The following is a 5,263-nucleotide window of genomic DNA, read 5'->3' as shown; positions in this document are numbered from 1 at the left end:
GCTCACCAGGGGGCAATGCTCTGCCCCTCCAGGGGGTCGCTCTGTTGCGACCAGAGCCACTCTAGCGCCTTGGGCAGAGGCCAAGGAGCCATCCCCAGTACCCAGGCCATCATTGCTCCAATGGAGCCTTGGCTGCGGGAGGGGAAGAGAGAGACAGAGAGGAAGGAGAGGGGGAGGGGTGGAGAAGCAGATGGGCGCTTCTCCTGTGTGCCCTGGCTGGGAATCGAACCCGGGACTTCTGCACGCAAGGCCGACGCTCTACCACTGAGCCAACCGGCCAGGGCTGCATTTCATGTTCTTATTAGTTATATGAGACATCGTTTAATCCTATTATTTCTTTTATTTTAAGTTTTGTATTTCATATATGTTCTTGGAAAAGTTACAAATATTTTAGGCTTCACTTGAATTACATATATATAATTCAGGATTGACCATCTTTTATATTTTTTCCAGCTCAAGAAATCTGAGAATTTTTCTTTACCCTTTGTTAACAGAGAAACATATTATACTGCTGACAGGTATTTTTAATATGAGATATTGCATTATTCTTCTTTTCCAATTTTCAAAAATTGTTTGGTGTGTTTGAACGAAACAGACAAAATTAGTGTTACATGTTCAACCCGACAATAGAAGAATATAAAACAAAATTTTAACTACAATTGCTCTGTGTAATTTTCTCAGCCCTCTTTGACTCTCTCTTGTTACGCCATTCAACTACAAGGGGGTTAAGTCAGGCCATACCTGGCGTGTCACTCTAGCATATAGATTATTTTGAGTTTAAACCGATTAAGGCTCAGAAGGGCTAAGAATTATCTTTGAGCCTGACCTGTGGTGGCGCAGTGGATAAAGCGTCGACCTGGAAATGCTGAGGTCGCCAGTTCGAAACCCTGGGTTTGCCTGGTCAAGGCACATATGGGAGTTGATGCTTCCAGCTCCTCCCCCACTTCTCTCTCTCTGTCTCTCCTCTCTCTCTCTCTCTCTCTCTCTCCTCTCTAAAAAATGAATAAAAAATAAAATAAAATAATTTTTTTAAAAAAAGAATTATCTTTGACTTTCCCACAAACTGCCTTAAAAATTTTTAAGATAGAAGGTCTTCTCTGGGAAGCACTATCACTGTAGATAACTATAGTATATGTAATATAAACTAGAGTAGCAGACAAGGAGAAGCCTATAGCAAGCCCATTTGATCACATCTCATTTTTTCTAGATGGTCCGGAAAATATTTGTTTATTAAACATTAACTTTTTTTTTTTTATCTCCCTGTGAATTTCCTTACTGTCTTTAGAAGTCCCAGACCTCAACCTCCCTTTCTTTAGTCTAGACAACATATGTATACCTCATGTTGTCTTGCTGTCTTTGGAATTCTCCATGCTTATGTTACATCCCAATGTATACATATTGCATTTTATTTTATCTTCCTTCATCTTCCTTATGTCATTTTAATTATCCTACCTGGCATAAGAACTAAGAGGAGAAACAGAAAATTGTCTCCTCCCTTACAACTATTTCTCAAATTTCTCCAATTGTCATTGTTATATTTAAGAAGTGCCTGGTTTGCTAAAGCTAAAGGATCTGAACTTAATAAAACAAACAATAAAAAGAGAACATTTCTAAATGTTTTTGCACTCTCTTACTTTTTGATCCTCAAGTACCCCCAAAATAACTTTTTTTAATACTTTGAAATAAGAAAATAATTTTTTTAAAAATATATAAAGAAAAAACAATAAAGGGAAAGCAGTACGGAGATACCTCAAAAAATTAAAATTGGAACTACATTATGACTGAGCAATTCCACTTCTGGGAATAGATCCAAAGAAACCCAAAACACTGATTCGAAAGAATATCTGCACCCCTATGTTTATTGCAGCGTAATTTACAACAGCCCAAACTGAGAAGCAGCCCAAGTGCCCATCAGTAGATGAGTGGCTAAAAAAGCTGTAGGACATTTATACAGTGGATTTCTGCTCAGTTGTAAAAAAGAAGGCAATCTTACCTTTTGCAACAGCATGGGTGGACCTGGAAAGCATTATACTAAGTGAAAAAAGCTAGAGAGAGACAAATACCATATGGTTTCATTTGTACGTGGGATCTAATGACCAAAATAAACAAATAAAAAAAAAAAACAGATTCATAGATACAGATAACAGGCTGACAGTTTTCAGGGGAGGAAGGTAGTGGGTGGCTAAGTAAGAAAGGTAAAGAGATTAAACAAAGAAAGAAAGAAAAAAAAACCCTCCCAAACCCAGAAAATTGTGTAGTGATTACAAGAGGGAAAGGGAGGGAGGAGCAGGTGGAAGAGGGTGTGGGTGGGGGTAAATAAGATGAGAGGAGACTGAACTTGGGGTGACGAACACACAATACAATATACAGATGTTATAATATAGAAGATTACACTTGAAACCTATAGAGTTTTATTAACCAATGTCACCCCAATGAATTTATTTAAAAATAAATAAGTAGAATAAGAATGCATATGTATATTTAAAAATAAGACAGGCAAAAACATACATAGCACAAGTCTACAGAAAGTACTTAATATGTTAATTATTTTATTATAGTTAGGTAATGGAATTATTTTTTCTTCCTATATATTTCCAATAATATGAGGATAGTTACAGTTGTTTGTCTTATCTCCTTAATTTATTATTAGAATGTCTGTTCAGGAAATAGTTCCTGGGATTGGAAACTTGTGTGCTTCATTGATTAGCTGTGTAATCATGGGCAAGTTGTCTTACCTTTACTTCATTCGATACACATATAAATGTCAAATTACTATCTTGTACAGGTGAAATTATTATAGTATAGTACATCAACTATACTTTAATAATAAAAATAAATTAATTAAATAAAAAGAAGAGAAAATTGTCTATATAAATTAAGAAACAGAGTAGTTTATTTCATTCCTAGAATTATATAAGAAGACAGAAATACTTTAAATGTGAAGCTCAATAATATAGTCTGCTGGACATAAGTGGACTAGAGGAAGGAAACAGAAGATGCTTATTTCAATTGTGAAGCCTCTTAATTCTGACTTTGAGTGAAAGAAACATTTAAAACTGAATGGTTTATTCTGAGGGTAAAACTGACAGTAATTTCAGATGATTGGTACTTTTTAAATTAGTGATAGGGATTCTTATAGCATTTTTAGCAACATTCCAAACCAATTTTTATAAAACAAAGTGAAGGAAGTCACCTTATCACTTCTGAAATATTTTGTACAACATCTCTGTTTTCTCAGTTCTTAGAATTCATGTTAATTGGTCTCTTGCCAGATAATTTTATATCTAAAAAAAAAACAGAATAGGCCCTGGCCGGTTGGCTGAGCGGTAGAGCGTCGGCCTAGCGTGCGGAGGACCCGGGTTCGATTCCCGGCCAGGGCACACAGGAGAAGCGCCCATTTGCTTCTCCACCCCTCCACCGTGCTTTCCTCTCTGTCTCTCTCTTCCCCTCCCGCAGCCAAGGCTCCATTGGAGCAAAGATGGCCCGGGCGCTGGGGATGGCTCTGTGGCCTCTGCCCCAGGCGCTAGAGTGGCTCTGGTCGCAACATGGCGACGCCCAGGATGGGCAGAGCATCGCCCCCTGGTGGGCAGAGCGTCGCCCCTGGTGGGCGTGCCGGGTGGATCCCAGTCGGGCGCATGCGGGAGTCTGACTGTCTCTCCCCGTTTCCAGCTTCAGAAAAAAAAAAAAAAAAAAAAGACAGAATAAAGAAATAAGTTGGATACATGTAGCAATATCAATTTCTTTATCTTTATAATCATATTAAGTTTTTCTCACATACTTGCACTCTACCCTGTCTGAGATGCCCTTGTGTCTTCTCCTTATTCCCACCTTACCTCAAAGATAGCTAATTCTGAGCCTGACCTGTGGTGGCGTAGTGGGATAAAGCATCGACCTGGAAAGCTGAGGTTGCCTGTTCGATACCCTGAGCTTGCATGGTCAAGGCACATATGGGAGTTGATGCTTCCTGCTCCTCCCCTTTCTCTCTCTCTCTCTCTCTCTCTCTCTCTCTCCTCTCTGAAAATTGAATAAATAAAATCTTAAAAAAAAAAAGTTAGCTAATTCTTCAGTATACATTTACTCCAAGGAGCCATTACACAGTACTCCTACTCTTGACTGAGGGGCCTTTTACTTAAAGGTCTTGTTATGGTCCAAAGTTTGTGTGCCCAAATGCAAGAGTCCAAAACTCAAAATGTCAGACTTTGGAGTAAGGAAAAGTTTATTGATGGAGAAATCACAGTTCAGGTTTCTATTATTTTAAAAGAAGGGAAAATGAGAGGGGTTATTTTTGTAAAAACTGAAGCCCGAGCAGAATTCCTATATTGATTAAAATGGCTAAACCTGGCACCTATAGTATGAAGGCCATGAGAACAATGCAAGCTTGAAGAAAATGGAGTCAGAGACCAAGCAGTTCACTCTGTTACTGTTTTACCCTTCTCTGAGTATACTAGCATGTAGTAGTAAATTATAGTATACTAACATACTCTTACTTATATTAATAGTTGCTCAAATACATAATTTAAATTGTTATTAATTTTCTTATTTTATCTCTCCCAGTAGTTTATAAATTATTGAGTTGTGGACCCTCTGCTGGTTCTAGGACAACATAAAGCACAAGAGAATTAACATGTAGAATAGTTTCTAATTGGAGTAGTTCTAATATTTTATTCAATACATGTTAATTTTCCTAAATATATTTACTTATCTTTCAAATTATTATCTTGCACTTAAATGTAAATTATTATTTATTATTATTATTATTTTGTATTTCTCTGAAGCCGGAAACGGGGAGAGACAGTCAGACAGACTCCCGCATGTGCCCTACCGGGATCCACCCGGCACGCCCACCAGGGGCGACGCTCTGCCCACCAGAGGGCGATGCTCTACCCCTCCGGGGCGTCGCTCTGCCGCGACCAGAGCCACTCTAGCGCCTGGGGCAGAGGCCAAGGAGCCATCCCCAGCGCCCGGGCCATCTTTGCTCCAATGGAGCCTTGGCTGCGGGAGGGGAAGAGAGAGACAGAGAGGAAGGAGGCGGGGGTGGAGAAGCAAATGGGAGCTTCTCCTATGTGCCCTGGCCGGGAATTGAACCCAGGTCCCCCGCACGCCAGGCCGACGCTCTACTGCTGAGCCAACTGGCCAGGGCCAAATGTAAATTATTTTTTAATGTAAATTATTAAAAGACATCTTTGCTAGAACAAAATTAACTCAATAAGAATGCCCATTTATGAGAGTGATTTCTGCTTTCTTTTTTTCTTTTTAGCTCTTC

At 39.2% G+C, this 5,263-nt stretch overlaps 1 non-coding gene across 1 annotated transcript; it reads right to left on the bottom strand.

Moving 5' to 3' along the window:
- Positions 1-208: 208 nt before the first annotated feature.
- On the bottom strand, positions 209-284 carry TRNAA-UGC (transfer RNA alanine (anticodon UGC)). Its single transcript has one exon. It is a non-coding gene; the product is annotated as a tRNA-Ala (tRNA).
- Positions 285-5,263: the final 4,979 nt, after the last annotated feature.

The sequence above is a fragment of the Saccopteryx bilineata genome, chromosome 8 (genome assembly GCF_036850765.1).
Source record: "Saccopteryx bilineata isolate mSacBil1 chromosome 8, mSacBil1_pri_phased_curated, whole genome shotgun sequence".
Taxonomy (NCBI): domain Eukaryota; kingdom Metazoa; phylum Chordata; class Mammalia; order Chiroptera; family Emballonuridae; genus Saccopteryx; species Saccopteryx bilineata.
Note: the sequence above shows the minus strand (reverse complement) of the source record. Positions and strands in the feature narration are given on the sequence as shown.